Raw genomic sequence first — 17,985 nt, 5'->3', positions numbered from 1 at the left:
TTTGCCAATTCCTTCAATGCACTTTGGACTTCCTCCCTGAGTATCATTGGCTCTTGATCATATGCTACCTCTTGAAATGGTTGAACATTAACCATTAACCATTTCCTTTTGGTACAATGACTCTGTGTATTCCTTCCATCTTCTCTTGATGCATTCTGCATCATTCAGTAATTTGCATGATTTACAGGTTGCTATGAGTTGGAACCGACTCCACGGCACATAACAACAACAACAGGCTACAGAATAGTGACTTGAAATCTTAAGAAACCTTAAGATCATGAAAATCCAGGAAAAATTGAGCAACTGCTCTAAACTAAGGAAATAGAAAAACACACGATTGTGGATAGAGTGTTAGACAGCAAAACTCAAATCGTGTCTTTGGATGAAGGTATATGGTAGTTCTTTGTAATGTTTCTGAATCTTTTCTGTAAGTCTAACATTTTTCCAAAATATTTAACATATGAGAAGACAAATTATCTTTGATTTGAAAGACAAGAACAGAAAGTGGTGGTCATGGTAATTGTTGGATAAATATCCTGAGCTTGGTGGAACTTGGGAGTTTTCCATGATAAATTCTTGAAAAGAACACGTTACTGATTTTGCTTTCTGCCTTTTCTACTTTTCACTTGAACCCATTAGCCTACCTGCCTGGAGGAACCTTATAAAGAGTGAGATAGCCAAGGTCCCTGGTGCTCTTCACAAACCTTTTCATCAGTATGTTCTCCTCATCTGCTGAAATCTAGAACTGTCACTGTTGATAATGACTTCAGTGTTTAATGGATAAAGTTTTCATTGTATTCTGTCAAGAGATGGTCTCAGCTTACTCTGGTACTTTCTTGTACAAGAGCACTCTATTTCACTGCTCCTAATGAAGGGGTTTTGAGAATTAATTGGGTTAAGGCATGTAAAGCATTTACAAAAGTGCCCGTTGTTGTTGTTGTTAAGTGCCGTTGAGTCGGTTCCGACCCATAGCCACCCTGTAGAGGCTTTCCAAGGAGTGACTGGTGAGCTTGAACCACCAACCACCAACTTTGCAGTCTAGAGCATTAACCCACAGCGCCATCTGTAAAACATTGTAAATGCTGTATCAATGTTAACATTTTCATCATCATCTTTATCCATGTACATATGTTTAAATTTCTAAGTAACTGCTGTATAAGAAAGTGGTGGTGGTGGTGGTGGTTATGTGCTGTGGAGTTGGTTCCAACTCATAGCGACGCTGTATACGGTTTCCAAGTCTATAAAGCTTTGTTGTTGTTGTTAAGTGCCGACGAGTCGGTTCTGACTCATAGCAACCCTGTACAAGGTTTCCAAGGCTATAAATCTTTATGGGAGCAGAAAGCCTCATCTTTCTCCCACAGAACAGCTGGTAGTTTCTAACTGCAGATCTTGTGGTTAGAAGCCCAAGTCATAACTACTGTGCTACCAGAGTTCCTTGTATAAGAAAGTAGTTTCATCAATTTACATCCCCATCAGCAATTTATGTCCTGCATCCTTACTAACACTTGGTGTTGTCAGTCTTTTCCATTTTAATCATTTCTAGTGGGGTTTTAAGGAGCTCTGGTCGTGTAGTGGTTTATGACTACAAGTTATAACTGCAAGGCCAGCAGTTCATTTACAACCCTGGAAACCCTATGCAGGGTCACTGAGAGTCACAACCAGCTCAACAATACATAGCCACCACACCAGTGGGCTTGTTGGGGTTTCACATTGTGGTTTTAATTTTCATTTCTCTGTGAGTGGTGATGTTGAGTGTCCTTTAAAGTACTTATTGGCAAGTCCTAGTGTGGCATTGTGATTTAATGTGTGGAACTGCAAAGTCGAGTTAAACCACAAGGTCAGCAGTTCAAGCACACTAGCCACTCCTTTAAAAATTTTGTGAATTGTCTGTTCAAATTTTTTTCCATTTTCTCATTGAGTTTTGTGTGTATATACAAGGACTCTTCAAAAATATCATAAACATTTCATTTTTCTATCATTTTTTGGTAGCTCCCTTGTGTGTGTTTGCTGTGTGTGTATTCTGGATAGAGGTCCTGTATTGAAACATTATTTGCAAATATTTTCCCCCAGTCTCTGGCTTCTCTTTTTGTTTAAAAGTGTTGTCATTTGAAGAGCAAAGTTTTTGTTTGGGATAAAGTCCATTTTATTATTTCTTTTCTGGCTCATGCTGCGTGTGTTCTGCTTTAAAATCTTTGCTTAATACAACATTGCAAAGGTTTTCTCCTGTTTTTTACAGTTTATCACTTACATTTGGGTCTTAATCCATTTTGAGTTGAATTGTGTGTATGATACCTGTTAGAGATGTAAGTTTATTATTTTCTATACAGATACCCATTTCTAGTTTAATGTAGCCAAACACTAAGCTTCCTTAACTTATTTACCTTGGCATTTTAAACAATAAGTCCGTTTAAGTGTGGGTCTATTTCTGGACTCTCTTCTGTTTCATTGGTTTCTATATCTATCCTTAACACCAGTACCATTCTGTTTACTGTAGAATTTAAGTAAAGTTTAAAATCTTACTTTAGTTCCCCAAACTTGTTCTTTTTCAAAGTTGTTGTATCTATTGTTTTCCATAAAATTTTAGAATAAGCTTGATATTCTCCTCAAAATATTCTGCTGGGAATTTGACTGGGACTATGTTGAATTCATAGGTCAAAATTGGGCAGAATTGCTATTTTCACAACATTGACTCTTCCATTCCGTGACTGTAGTTGTTGTTATGTGCTGTGGAGTTGGAACCGACCCATAGCGACCCAGTACAGGGTTTCTGAGGCTGTAAATCTTTATGGGAGCAGAAAGCCTCATCTTTCTTCCATGGAACAGCTGGTAGTTTCGAACTGCTGACCCTGAGGTTAGCAGCCCGTTTCATAACCACTATTTATGAATCGGGCTGCGAACCTTAAGGTCAGCGGTTCGAAACTACCAGCCGCTCCGCGGGAGAAAGATGAGGCTTTCTACTCCCGTAAAGATTTACACCCTCGGAAACCCTGTACAGGGTCGCTATGGGTCGGACCCGACTCGATGGCACTTAACAACAACAACATACTACCAGAGCTCTTTATGAGTGTAGTACATCACTCCATTTATTTCAGTCTTTTAGGTTTTTTTCCTTTGTGGTACTTTGTAGTAACTTTTGAAGTAGAGGTTCTGTGTATCTTTTTTAATTTTTCCTAATTATTTTTTATGCTAATATAATTTTTTATGCTAATATAAATGGAATTGATGAAAATTATGGTATGGCACTGTAGGTTAATGCACTGGACTGCAAGGTCAAGCTTGTCAGCCACTCCTCAGAAACTCTATACAGGGTTGCTATGGGTCAGAACTGGCTCAATGGCACTTAATAACAACCACAACAATATAAAGACCATTAATGTTTCTTATTGACTTTGTGTGTTGTGACTTTGCCTACTTATTTGTTCTGGTAGCTTTTGTTATTTTTATTTTTAACATTCCTTAAGACTTTCTATATATGCGATCATGTTTTCCAAGTTAGCCATTTTTGCTTCTTCCTTTCTAACTTGGGTACAGTTTTTTCCATTGCCTTTAGCATTGGCTAAGACATTCAATGTGGTATCAAATAGAAGTGGTAAGACTGGAGATTTTTTTTTATTGTGGTTTAGGGGAACGTTTACAGAGTACGTCGGTTTTCCCTCCAGAATTTATACACATTTTGTTTCCTGCCCTCAGTGTAACAGCACTTTACTACTTTCTTCCATGGTTCCTTGTTTTCAGTCTTCCTTCTTTCCTGCCCCTTCATGCCTCCCGTGTTTTGCTCTTGACCAAATGCTTCCCTAGTGGTCTGTTTGGTTAGTTGTATTGAGCAGTACGTTCCTCCCTGATGGTACTCCTCACTCTATACACCTGTCTATTGTGTGAGCACTGTCTCACAGGTTCTACTGAGACTGGAAATTCTTGCCTGCTGCAGATCTTAGATAGAGTACATGGAGCCTTTCACCAAGGATTATGTTATTTGCTGTGGGCATTTCAAATACATCTTCAATCAGATTGAGGAAGTTCCATTCTCTTCAGGTTTGTTGAAAGGTTTTATCATGAATGGGTATTTCATTTTTTCCCATTTTTTTCTTCATCTATTAAAATGGCCATGTTTTTGGTCCTATAGTCTCTTATTCTGGTGAATTATATTGATTGATATTATATGAATGTTAAACCTACCCTACCTTCCCCAAAATAAACTCCACTTGGTCATGAAATGTTATCCTGTGTATATATTGTTGGATTTTATTATTTTATGTCCAGTTTTATATTTGTACAACTCATACCCTGACCCCTGGGAAGATAAATAAATTTACAGTTTGCTACAAGTTGTGTTTGTGTTCTATATGCTGTGAGAAATATGAAGGTATAAATTATGATTTTGTTCTTAAGGAATTTATGATTCTATATATTGAAAAAAAAACCATACTTATTTTAATGTAATACCACAGGCATACAAGCTTAGGGTGGGTTGAGGGCTAGTAAGTAAAGAAAAGGAAGAGAGACAGTTATTAAAGTGTCATGGTATATCAATGTTGTCAAAATGCCTTCATAGGATAAGTGAGATTTGCAGTCCTCCTCTGTCACATAATGTAGATTATGTTTAAGAAAACGTTTAAAGTTGATCAGAAAATATATTGTATGTTTGATTTCTACCTTAAAGGATATAGAAATCAAATTGGAAAAGAAAACTGAAGATTCTTGTACTTGGAATTAGGAATCTAGTTTCCACCTTAGTTGAGTTTAGTTAAAGTAGCAACTGTGGGCAAGTCCCATTATCTCTGTGCCTCAGTTTTGTCCTCTGTTAAATGTGGGGGTTGGGCCTGATCAGTGATTCTGATGATGTGAGGGAGGGCTCAGGATTAACTGAGTTTCTCCAGAAATATATATGCCTTCTCCTCTTTTTTGGTCCAGGAGAAACTCATTGGATTATGTAGTCTTGAAATCATTTTCATCTCTTAAAATTACCTTACTATTTTGTGAAATTAGTAAACTTGGAAACTACAGATCTTCCTTTTAATTTTAACTTAGCCATTCTCAGATTTTGTGACCTTGGCAAATCAGCTTCTTCTTTCTGCCTTTTATTATATTTATGTTTAAAATGAAGGTGTTAAAAAAAAAAAAAAAAGAGGCTTGTTAAAATCCTTATAATTCTAAAAGTCTATGATCCTAAAGTGAGGCAAATCTATTTATAATATGCTGCTATTGTTATTGCTTGGAACCTGCGTGCATGTGCCAGGCAGAAGGCTTATTGTAGTGAGATCATTATTTGTGTTTACATCTTTAATGTGAATGCACTCCGCATCTGACAGAAATGTGGAAAATACAAACCAAGACCCACACTTTAATGGGAAATGTAAGTTCTCCCTTGAGCTTACGCTGAAATGCTAGTTTTGTGTAGTGTCTCTTCCCAACTTGTAATTTAAAAATCTAAGATTTCTGTATGTTTTTCTATATGTTTATCCATAAGAATCATACATCTATATAATGTCATTTTCCTTTATTATTTACAATCTGTTGTAAGAAAGCTTTAAGGGATATAGGGTTTTAGAGCACCACATCTTTAACTAGCCAGGGCAATAATACATAATTTGAGTCCCCAATATTTTCTAACAGTATGGTTTGTTTATTAAAGAAACCCCATGCTGTGACCGAATCAGTCTAATAGAAGCCAAGTTTGAACTTGAACACTCAAATGTATGGCCATATATCTTGGGCATATATCATACATAATGATGTGGGGTCTAGACATCTTTCTGGGTTTGTTTATGTCTGTTATGGATTTCCCTCGTTATCCATGCTGTTTGAGGGAGACCCTATGGATTCAGCTAGTTTATTGCATATTTTCTATATTTTAAGACTAAGAGTTCTGACTAGCACATATGTTAAAACTTGGAAGGTTATTTTCTTGCTTTCCTGTTTTACGATGATGATTAAGGAAAAATAAAGTGAGATTTTTAAGGCACGCTAACATGTTAGTGAGTGGTTAACCATAATCCTGTTGGGTATTTTTCAAATGCAATTTTATAATCTTATGCTTATTATACCACTCTTGTTTTGTTTTGTTTTTAAAGACAACTTTGAGCTATAACATTTGTTTTCTTATTTTTAAAACCATATGGTATGCCATCTGTTGTTTCCTTATCATTGATTATAACTTTTTAAGATTTCGAGTATGTATGTAAATACTTTAACCTTTATTGATTACTAATTTTGCAGTTTATGTAGCTGCAGTATTCTCAGAATGCTAGTTAGAATAGTATAAGCTAACCTAATGAATAGATTTTAGGTATAAGAAAAAAGACAGATGTATTTCAGTTCTTACAATTAATTTGGTGCAAATAATTCACAGTCACTTGATTAGCAGCCTACATTATTGATGATATTGTTAAAAATATCTTCTATTTGTATTTATTTTATAAAATTAGTTATCTATGTGCTTGACTCCTTAATTTTAAAGAAATCACTATTCATAGTCTTGATATTATAAAGCTATTTTTTCATCAACTGAAATAAATCAAATAACATATGCAATTGCAATAAATATTGAAAGAGGGTCTAGATTGTCATCAGAATTTAGCATTATGGATATTTTTTGAAGAGGTAATATAGCTCTTGCTATAAATATTCATCAGGTTCTTAAATTTAGAGATATTCAGTGATTAGGTGATTTTATTCTTGTTTATGCTGAAAGAAACAAAAGAAACTTTAAAAACTGAAAGCATAAACATAATTGAACCGCCCACTTAAAAGAGAAATTGGAATAGATGTTTTCCAGGGGAGAACATGCTTTCTGTGTAAAAGGGCTAGTGGAACAAGAAGTTATCTATTCTTGATTTCTTTAGACAGCCAGAGCTTTGTGCCTTGTCTAGTTTCTGTGTTTTAAGAGCTTGTTCTGTGTAGCAGAAATAATACAATAAATGGGTTTAACCACATTTGTCTCAGCTAGACAGTCTGCTTTGTCAGAGATTGCTGGTACAACATAAACAAATTATGTGTTTGTAGTGCTTTTCAATGAAAGCCTATCTAACAGAGCTGAGATTGTGTTTCAGCAGCTGTAGATTTAATCTCCTACCTGTCAGTTAAAACAGGCATTTCCTGAGCCAGATAAGGACTGGTTGTAGTGGAGGGAAATAGTCACAGCTGGACAAAGACCTATTGTTATTGGCTGATAATTTCGATGTAGATTCAACTCCTTATTCCACGATGGAAACTATAGTCATTGTACGGTTTTAAAGGCGCTAACCTGGCCTTTTTCATTCTTAAATCAAGAACAGCTTAAGAGACTCAAAGCTGGGCTTTGTGTCATTAATTTTTGATAATTGTCATGTGAAACTTAAAGAGTCTATATAATTAATGGAACCCTGGTCTGGGCACTGTAGGATAAGCCTGGATTGCTAACTGCAAAGTCAGCAGTACAAACCCACCAGTCACTCCTCAGAAACCCTACGTAGGGTTGCTGTGAGTCAGAACCGACTTCAGTGTCATTTGACAGCAACAACAACAACATATATTAGTGACGTTAGGTCATTATGGATATGATAATGGGTTTATGGGGGAAGCTACCTGTTCACAAATTTGTAACTATGTTTGTTTTTTTAGGAATTCTAGTTGTAAAATAAATTAACCAAAATAAAAACAATGAAGTGTCTGGATTGACTCATATATCCTAGGTACTGTGACTCCTAGTCTTGGATATTGTGGGACAGATCTCATGTTAAATATCTGTTCTTCTAAACTTCTACTTTGATGAGTCCCTTTTATACATCCTGATTTTCCATTAGAATAATATGGTCACGTTCACCACTATGGCAATTGAGAAACTGGAGGTAGTGAAAATAATGACAATAAGAGTAAAATACCTTCTCTTAAATAAATTTCTTTGGTTTTGCTTTTGCTTTTCCTGTCTTTTCCAGTGGAAGTATAGAGGTAGGGGTTCTTTCTTTGTTTTGCTTTCTTATTACATTGTTATTGTTAAGTGGCACTGAGTCATAGTGCCTCCTGTAGAGGGTTTCTGAGCAGCAGCGGGTAGGTTTGAACCACCAAAATTGAGGTTAACAGTCCAGTGCTTATCTTACAGTGCCACACCAGGAAATGAGATGAACTGCCTCTAACTTAGTAGAGTTGGCTAGGAGAAAATACATACATTTGTTTTAGTTATTTTCGTATTATGCTGAGTCCCTGGTGTGGTGCTATGGGTTAATGCACGGGACTGCAAAGTTGGTTTGAACTGCAAGGTTGGTGGTTGGTTCGAGCTCACCAGTCACTCCTCAGAAACCCTATACAGGGTGGCAATGGGTTGGAACTGACTCGACAGCACTTACCAACAACCACCAACAACATGTCTGGTAAGGAGTCCTGGTGTGGTGATGCAGGATATGCATTGGACTGCTAACCACAAGGTCGGCTGTTCAAAACTACCAGTTAGTCCTCAGAAATTCTGTACAGGGTCACTATGAGTTGGAACCGATTCAACAGTACTTAGCAAAAACAACAATGTCTCGTCAATCAGGAATAGCTAATAGTAGGGCACGTTGATAGATTGGTCCTTGTATTTAAGCTCGCTTGATTAACAATCTAAATCCATAACTTTTCAATTTTTAGTTTAAATTTTAATTTAAAGTCATGAGTTCTCAAATTTAATAATGAATATATGCATCTTCATGCTAATTAAATTGATTATAATTAAATTTTTAATTAAAATTTTATAGCAACTTTCATTTTTATAAGGAGCTCTTGACATATATATCATTTGAGCCTTACACAATATTTGTAAGGTTAACACTTGGGTTCAGAGTTTGCATTTACTGAACTGTAAGAAACAAAATGAAGTGAGTCAGTTGTGGCTGTAATAGATAAAAAGTACTCAGAATTCCCAGTCTCCTCCCCTCCCTTTCTTTCTGCTTTCCTTTCCTTCTTTTCTTCCTCTCCTGCTTTACTTCCCTTTCCTAAAGGAGGTTTGGTGATTTATACTGTGCTTCCCTTAAAATCTCAGACACACAGTGCTCTTCTCCTTTATTTGACCACCATTTTTTGTTGCTACCCAGGGTTGTGCAGTGTTAGCAATGCGTATGGTTGTGGTGGTAATGTAAAAGTTTCAGACATTAAAATATAAGAGAGAGGCATCTTAGAATTTCTTCTATGATTTCTTGATCTAAGTCTGTATTTCTGGGAGAGGAATTTAATAATTAAATTCTGGTCATTGCTACAGAATTGTTGTTGTTAAGTGCTGTCGAGTTGGTTCCAACCCATAGCGACCCTGTATGGGGTTTCCAAGGAGTGGTTGATGAGCTTGAACTGCTGACCTTGCAGTTCAAACTCACTTTGCCGTCCGGCGCATTAATCCACAGCGCCACACCAGGACTCTGGCTAACAGAATAAGCTTGTGTAAAATACTTCAGGGGGTAAAAGCTAGATTGTCTTCATTACAGGTCAAAAGTTTATGAAAGATTTATATCTGAATTTGGTTGTTGGAAAGAAAGGAATGGCATATTTTTTTTTACAAATAATGTGATTTTAATGTGTGTGTGTGTATTGTTGTTGAGTACTATCCAGGTGATTCCAGCTTGTAGTGACTTTGTATAGGGTTTCAAACATTGTATATTTTTGCAGAAGCAGAAAGCCTCATCTTCTTCATATATATATTTATCTGTCTTCCCCAGAAGATATAAGAAGGGTATTTTGCTACCTATTGCTATATTCTCAGTGCCTAAAACAGTGTCAGAAATTAAAACAAATATTTATTGAATAGGTGAATTAATATAGACACATAGGGAATCTATAAAATACTTCTCTAGGATATGTAAAATTAAATTTAGAGGAGGGAAAGAAATTTATACTGAGGGAATTTGCATAGAGAGGTTGAATTTGAGCTGAAACATGAAGAGTAAATCAGGCTGGATAGACAGAGAAGAAGAAAGATAACATAAATGACAATAGTGGCAGGAACAAAAACTTAGAAACTGTTGGAAACAGGAGGAGAAAGTTCAGATTAAAAGACAGCAGGAAAAGAAGCTTGAAATATAAGTTGAGAACCATTTGTGGAGAGATTTCAACGCCAGCCTAGGATAGGAAGTTCAGATTCCACTTTCTTTAATAGGGACACTTCCTTATAATATCTGAATTACTTAGTATAAAAATTGTACTAAATAGAAGTATAACGATGATTAAAAAAAATAATCCAGCTTGTTAGCCTATCTTTATCATCTTCAGTATTGGCTTTCTTGTGTAGTTAGGTGAGGTGGTTAGGTGTATGTGTGTGTGAATGATTATGCTCTGTGTGTATGAGTGTGTTTACACCGTTTCAAGATGATCTTTAAGAGTTTTTGCTCTTAAAAGTCTAGAACGTGATGATAAAGAGTGAAAACCTGAATGCTGTGCTTTGATTGCTGGTGATAATCAATATTTAGGCCTTTACTCATCATTCTCTTCTTTGAAGATCACTTGACTCTACCTCTCTGCCTTCCAGTCACAGGAACAAGGACCCTCTTTCGTTGATAACTACAAAGAGGGTCAGCCTGACTGTCAGAAGCTGAGTCCTAGCTGTCAAAAGCTTAGATGTCTTGTTTATGCTCACTGCAGATTTCCCACAGTATTTCCCACAGTTTCTTAGGTCTTCTTAGCTTATGATGAAATTGCTTCTGTTCTCCATGATAGTTGAATTTTCTTTTTTCTATCACTCTTCTTAAGGAGCTCTGGTAGCGTAGTGGTTACGAATCGGGCTGCTAACCCTTAAGGTCCACAGTTCAAAACTACCAGCTGTTTCGCAGGAGAAAGATGAGGCTTTCTGCTCCTTCAAAGATTTACAGCCTCAGAAACCCTGTATAGGGTCACTATGAGTCGGAACGACTCCACAGTATTTAACAACAACATCACTTTTTTTATATAGCAAATCTTGTTATACAAAAAACTGTATTCTTTGTCTTTCTGGTGACAACAGCTTATCATTTCTGTCAGTAAGGATTATAACTGATAATGATGAAATTATTAAAGGACCTTAGAAGTATCTTCAAATGATATTATAGAAAAATTTCAACAGATGCAATAGGAAAGTTCTGTCATTAAAAATATCTTGAAATAAGTTAATAAAGTTAGTTCATGTCATTTCTTTCTAACTGGTGAATTTCAAACTTAGACCACGGCATGACTAAAATAACAGATCACTCACTCCTCCTGGTGTCATGCTGTAGGATAAGCACTGGACTGCGAGATACAAGGTCGGAGGTTCAAGCCCTCCAGCTGCTCCTTGGAAACCCTATACAGGGTTGCTATGGATCAGAATCAACTTGATGGTGCTTAACAACAACAAAAATGATGAATTATATTTGGAACAGATGTATATTCCAATGATCTCAACATTAGGATTACAAATGATAAAACAACTTTGAATTTATTCAGCAGATTAAAAAAACAAGATCACCATAATGGTTGAAGCTTAATTAACTTTTGTATAGCATAGAATAAAAGTGTTATTGAATGCACTTATATTCCAGATATTTGTTACACATATTTGTTGAGTCCCTACTCTGTGCAAGGGTTTTTACTAAGCCCTGGAGAGAAACAAAGTCCCTACCTTTAAATTGCTTGTACATAATTTTAACAAGACCTATCGTCTAAAATGAGAACCTGTATTTTTGGAGTAGGAATTTAATAATTGAACTCTGGTCATTGCTAACAGAATAAGCTTGTGTAAAATACTTCAGGGGTAAAAGCTAGATTGCCTTCATTACAGGTCAAAAGTTTATGAAAGGTTTATGTCTAAATTGGGTTGTTGCAAAGAAAGGAATGCCACTTTATTCACAAGTGTTACCATATTTATATGGCATTTATACAAAATTTGAAAAAAAATTAATTTCCATCCTGGCAAAATACTTTGATCATAGTGTATTTAATGGGGTTTTCATATGAAAACAACAATCATTAGTCTCTGATAAGTTTCATACTTCCACGGGAATAAGGCAGGGTAGAGTAACAAACATTCATCTTCACTAGTCTTTGGAAATAGCTAAAGTAATTGACTAGCTCAGTCTTCTGTGATGGCCTGGTGACCACTAACTGTGACTATTTGCATAATAGTCAACTCTTCACTTCTGTAGTGATAACTGTTTGTATCTGATGAAAATTAAGACTATTTTAGTTCTCTTGACTTTTCCAGAAGTTGCAAAAATTGAGATTTGCTGTTCTGCTTTAACCAAACAAATGCACACTTGGGGATAACAATATGCTGAGTTTATGCAGATTTTACAGCACGAATCTGAATAAAATACCCACTAATAGATCCTTAAGGAGTAATAAACACACATGAATTTTCCTTAGTTGCACTTTAAAGTGATTTTAACATACTACTAGACCTTAACAATAATATTTAATTGACAAGATTATGCATTTGTATGGATTGAAAAGGTGGTAGATATCTAATTTCAAATGAACCATAAATTTTACTTTTGCATAACATGTTTTATTAATTTCTTTATGGCCAGGATGTTCCACTTCCCTCCTGGTGAGTTTCCTAAAACATTGTAAGATAATTTAAATACATTTAATTAACATTTATCATCCATTTTATAAAGCAATCTGACTTTTGTCCTCACAAATACTTTCAAAAATTGTCTGGGATATAGACCACAGGATGACTATGGAAAGATAACCTAATGGAATTTGAATGTTGTTTTCATTTTAAGCAAATCATTCCTTTCTTTGTTGACCTTATTCAAAAGTAAGCTGATCAAATGGATGGCTTATACTAGCATGTAAGTAAAAAGCAAATGTAATATGGTTACCTGATGAAATAAAATCATGGTCTAAGGTGTCTTTATATCCTAGTACCTAGTATAGAACCAGCAGATAGCGATAGGGTCTCAATACGTGGTTGAATAGTTGAGTTAAAAACCACATTCTCTGTGGAGGTAACATGTTTCTCAGGATCCTAAAATGACCTTTTATATGTATGGTGGTCATTTCAGAAAATAAGGGTTGCAAGTCAGTTGAAGCTGCTAGAATTGACAATTATGTTAGTGCTAAACAAATAGTCTTTGATTTGAGTTTCAGTATTTAAACAGAACATGTACAAATGAATGAGAGATAAAGTAATGATGTTTGACTACTGATAGTACCGTCAGATAGATGAGATAGTTTTCCATTTTAAAAAAGCAGATGCAATGATTATATATAGTTTGTTGTTGTTAAGTGCTGTCGTGTCAGTTCTGACTCATAGCGACCTTGTATAGGGTTTCCTAGGAGAGGCTGGTGAGTTTGAACTTGTGGTACAAACCAACTTTGTGGTACAGTGCTTATCCTACAAAGCCACACCAGGAAACGTTTACATAAAGGATAGGATTAACTCTTTTAGGGTTACTACTGTTGTTAATTCTCTGAATATACATCGAATGAGGATTTTTATTGAAACATATGCTGTTGTTCTGATGCAACACGACCACTGCTGCCACGGCGCACCATTTAATTGATTCCAAACTCATTGTGACTCTTTGGAAATAGCTAAAGTAATTGACTAGCTCAGTCTTCTGTGATGGCCTGGTGACCACTAACTGTGACTATTTGGGGATTCTGAGGCTATAAATCTTTATGGGAGCAGAAAGCCTCACCTTTTGCTGTGGTGTGGCTGGTTGATTTGAACTACTGACCTTGTGATTAGAAGCCCAATACAAACCCGCTATGTTACTAGGACTCCTTATTAACCTGATAGATGGAATCAGCTCGTATTCCCAGAGATCACTTCTCTTCCATGTAACCAAGGAAAGGAGCTAAAAAGTGCTGGACTGTGAAATGGGTGTAAAATAGTTGTCTTAAAGATGATGAAGCTATCAAATAGAATTGTTTGTTTGCATGTCCTACTATTGATAATGGGGGTGGGGACATAGGAAACTTGAGACCAGAATGTGTCTTTTCAATTTTCTGTTAATATTTAAAATATTTTGGTTAGCATAAGAGAAGTAAACCACTGCAAAGTTTCTGCTATTTTCTTTAAATTAAATTGAAATTACATGAACTTTTCATTAATATATAGTATAAATATAGAAAGGTACACATATCATAAATTTCAGGTTAGCTCTTCATTCCTGGTGTGGAGTTGTTGGTTAATGCGCTGGACTGCAAAGTCCACATGAATCAGGAGGCCTGCAGTTTAAGTTCACCAGCTGCTCCTTGGAAACCCTATGCACGATCACTATGGGTCGGACCCCAACCAAAGACACTTAACACATAACATTAACTTCTTCACTATTCAAACTAAAACATATAACTTTAAGATAACAAGGACTGAGTATTTAAAAGAATTATTTTATACAATAGTATCTTAGATTAATCCCACTTTTTCAGGATTTTTCTTGGACCTTTAGTAGAATTTTGAGAAGGGTTCCAACAATAATAGGCAAAATTCTAGGCAGTGCATTGACTGGGAACTGTCACAAATTCAAGTCGGGTTCAGAAAAGATATGTAATTAAGGATATCATTGCAGATGCCAGATGAATCTTGGCTGAAAGCAGAGAATGCCGAAAACATGCTTACCTGTATCTTATTGACTGTGTAAAGCAATGTGGATAACAGTGTGCAGAATGGGAATTCTATGCCATTAAGAACACTTAACTGTGCTCATGTGGCACCTGTGTATACACCAAAAGGCAGTCGTTCAGAACAGAACCAAAGATGCTGCATGGTTTAAAATCAGGAAAGGTATGCATCAGGGCTGTATCCTTTTATGGTGTTTATTCAGTCTGTATGCTGAGCAAATAATCCATGAAACTGAGCTATATGAAGGAAAATGCAGTATCAGGATTATAGGAAGACTCATGAAAAACCTGTGATGTGGAGATGATACAACCTTGTTTGCTGAAAGCAAACAGGACTCAACGAATTTATTGATGAAGATCAGAAACTGCAGCCTTCACTATCCATTGTTGTTAAGTGTCAGAGTCAGTTCCAACTCACAGCGACCCTATATAGGGTTTCTAAGGAGTGGCTGTGGATTTGAACCATCGATCTTTTGGTTAGCAGTCCTGTACTTGTCCTACAATGCCACAAACAGTACTCCTATAGATTATACCTCAACACAAAATAACAAATCCTAACAACTGCACCAATAACCAACAACATGATAAACAGAGAAAATATTGACGTTGTCAAGGATTTCATTTTACTTGGATCCACAATCAAAACCCATGGAAACAGTAGTCAAGAAATCAAATGTTGCATTGCATTGGACAAATCAGCTGCAAAACACTTCTTTAATGTGTTAAAAAGCAAAGATGAGATGTCACTTTGAAGAGTAAGGTGTGCCTGATCCAAGCCATGGTACTTTCAACTGTCTCACAGGCATGTGAAAGCTGGACAGGGAATAAAGGAAGATGGGAAAAGAACTGATGCCTTTTAATTACAGTGTTGGCAAAGAATACTGAATATGTCATGGACTTCCAGAAGAAAAAACAAGTCTATGTTGGAAGAAGTACAACCAGAATGCTTCTTAGATGTATGGATAGTGAGACTTCATTTCTTGTATTTGGACATATTATTAAGAGAAACCAGTCCCTGGAGAAGGACATCATGCATGGTAAAGTAGAGGATCAGTGCAAAGGAAGATCCTCATTGAGAAGGATTGACATCGTAGCTGCAACAAAGGGTTAAACATAGCAACAGTTGTAAGGATGGCGCAGGACCACGAAGTGTTTCATTCTGTCATACACAGAGTCATTCTGAGTCACAACCTACTCAACAGCCCCTAACAATAGGAAGAAATGGTATTTTATGTTGAAAATGAATGTTTACAATGTTGAAGTGGAAGTGTTTTGTGTATTATCCTGGTAGGAGGACCTTTTGAGAAAGAGAGAGAATGGTGCATCCATTGAGTGTTGGTGAGAAACATCTAGGAAGATGGGATTCTGTGTTTCAAAACACTCTAGAGAACTTATGTCCTAGAATTTTGGTTTCATTATTTGCCTGTAGGGAGCTCATCCCATCTTCCAGAAGCAAGGATTTGCTTTCCTTCATCACCAGCAGCTCCTCGGAAACCCTATACAGGGTTAATATGAGTTGCTGGCACCTAACAACAACAACAACATTAACTGTAGCAGCTAGAGATTTGACAAATATGACAAACAAAAAGCAAACAAGATGATACTAGAAAAGAAGAGTGATGGAAATTAAAGATGCATGGAAACAATTAGTCCACAAATGGACCACAAAAATGATCACTCTCTGTGAGGCCAGATCGTGTTAGGCTACCACTATCAACTTCTCTGAAAGAGATCCCATTAAAAGGTCTTGGATAAAGTGGGAGAAAAATGTGGAACAAAACTGAAAATCATAAAGATTACACTTACTGGTCAGATAGAAATGGGTGGAAACTTGAGACTACAGCCCATAGTCACCCTTCAAGCTAGAAGTGAACTTGTACTCCATGTGTGCTTTTGTAACTATTGTCAACCAAGAGATGTTCAATATGGTGACCACTGCATTATGCATTCTACAGCAAGGCAAAGGGCAGCCTTAATAATTACGACAAGTCTGTGTTGGAAGAAGTACAGCCAGAACGCTTCTTAGACACAAAGATGGTGGCCATTCATCTCATGTATTTTGGCTGTGTTATCAGGATGGACCAGTCCCTGAAGAAGGGACCTCATGCTTGGTAAAGTAGTGTTGCTAAGTACTTTCCAGTCAGTTCCAACTCATGGTGACCCAGTATAGGGTTTCTGAGGAGAGGCTGGTGAGTTTGAACCACCATCCTTGTGGTTCAAACTGACCTTGTGGCCCTGCGCTTATCTTACAGCACCACACAGGACTCCTGGTAAAGTTGTTGTCGTTGCTGCTAAGTGCCACTGCATTGGCTCTGAGTCATAGCAACCCACTACAAGGTTTCCACCAACCTTGTGTTTCAAACTGACTTTGCAGTCCAGCACATTATCCCGAAGTGCCACACCAGGACTCTTGGTAAGTGTTGTTAATCGCCATCGAGTCGGTTCAGACCCATAGCGAACCTATATAGGGATTCCAAAGAGCATCTGGTGAACTTGAACTGCTGGCCTTGCAGTTCAAATGGCTTTGCAGTGATGCATTAACCCACAGTGCCACATCAGAACTCCCCTGGTAAAGCTGTTTGTTGTTAGGTGCCATTGAGTCGGTACCGACTCATAGCAACTCTGTGCACAACAGAACAAAACGCTGCCTGGTCCTGGGCCAATTTTGCAATTGTTGCCATACTTGAGCCCATTGCTGCTGCCACTTTGCCAATCCATCTCGCTGGGGTCTTCCTTTTTTTCTCTGACCCTCCACCTTACCTAACATGATATCCTTTTCTAGTGACTGGTTCCTCCTGACAATATGTCCGAAACATGAGAGACAAAGGTTGGCCATGATGGCCTTCAAGGAGCACTCTGGCTGCACTTCTTCCAACACAGATCTGTTTGTTCTTTGGGCAGCCCAGGGCACTTTCAATATTCTCCTCCAACACTATAACTCAAAAGTATCAATTCTTCTATAGTCTTCCTTATTCACTGTCCAGCTTTCGCATACATATGAGGTTATTGAAAATACCATGGCTTGGGTCAGGTGCACCTTAGTCCTCAAGCTGACAGCTTTGCTTTTCAACACTTTAAAAAGGTCTTGACTTGCCTAATGCAATACATTGTTTAATTTCTTGACTGCTACTTCCACGAGTGTTGATAGTTGATCCAAGAAGAATGAAGTCCTTGACAACTTCAATCTTTTCTCCATTGATAAGAATATTGTTTATTGGTCCAGTGGCGAGGATTTTTGTTCGCTTTACATTGAGATGCTATCCATACCGAAGTGTGCTCTTTGATCTTCATCAGTAAATATTTTAAGTCCTCTTCACTTTCAACAAGGTTGTATCATTAATACAGAGATTAAGAGTGTGCTCAAACATAGCAGTAATGGTCAGGATGTCACAGGAGTGGGCAGTGTTTTGTTCTCCTGCACATATAGGGTTACTATGAGCCCAAAACTCATTTGATGACCTC

At 36.9% G+C, this 17,985-nt stretch overlaps 1 protein-coding gene across 5 annotated transcripts in view; it reads left to right on the top strand.

Annotated features, from left to right (window-relative positions):
• SOX6 (SRY (sex determining region Y)-box 6) overlaps positions 1-17,985 on the top strand; it is a 691,777-nt gene that overhangs the window by 474,157 nt on the left and 199,635 nt on the right. The gene's annotated exons all lie outside the window — the stretch shown is intronic.

Source organism: Chrysochloris asiatica, unplaced genomic scaffold (assembly GCF_000296735.1).
Source record: "Chrysochloris asiatica unplaced genomic scaffold, ChrAsi1.0 scaffold00083, whole genome shotgun sequence".
Lineage (NCBI taxonomy): Eukaryota > Metazoa > Chordata > Mammalia > Afrosoricida > Chrysochloridae > Chrysochloris > Chrysochloris asiatica.
The sequence above is the reverse complement of the archived record's forward strand: the minus strand, read 5'-3'. Positions and strand labels throughout refer to the sequence as shown.